Consider the following 490-nt stretch of genomic DNA (forward strand, 5'->3'; position numbering starts at 1 on the left):
GCAACAATGTATCTCAGTATCGCGCATCTGGATGCAAAATTAGCGCTTCGCGTTTACAATAAGTAAAGGATGCTTCATGACAGCCGTTTCTAGACTTAAAACTTGCTTGGACGAAGAAAGCAATAGCTCACAAAATTGAGCACTACCCGCTTGCTTGGTAATGTTTTTACTTTGTATCAAACATATAATCAAACAATCACATTGAACAAACAAAATGCTGCAAAAACAAAAGTTTTTCGTCTGGTATTACGTTCACACTGCGCAGATTAAAGTTCGATTAACAGTCTTCTTGAGGATCGATGTTCGTGATACTAGATGCGATGTACCAACATTAACATGCGAACGGTGTTAGAATTTATAGGCCAACAACATAGCTTGAAAAAAAGTTACAAAGTGGTTCTCGACGCAAAAAGGTACATGAAACATGAAAGGTTTACGTTCATGAGGTTTGACCCCGGCCAACCAGAAGTCTTTAGGTTTCTGAGCGCTT

The sequence above is a fragment of the Plasmopara halstedii genome, assembly GCF_900000015.1.
Source record: "Plasmopara halstedii genome assembly, contig: Scaffold_555, whole genome shotgun sequence".
In the NCBI taxonomy this organism is placed as follows: Eukaryota; Oomycota; class Peronosporomycetes; order Peronosporales; family Peronosporaceae; genus Plasmopara; species Plasmopara halstedii.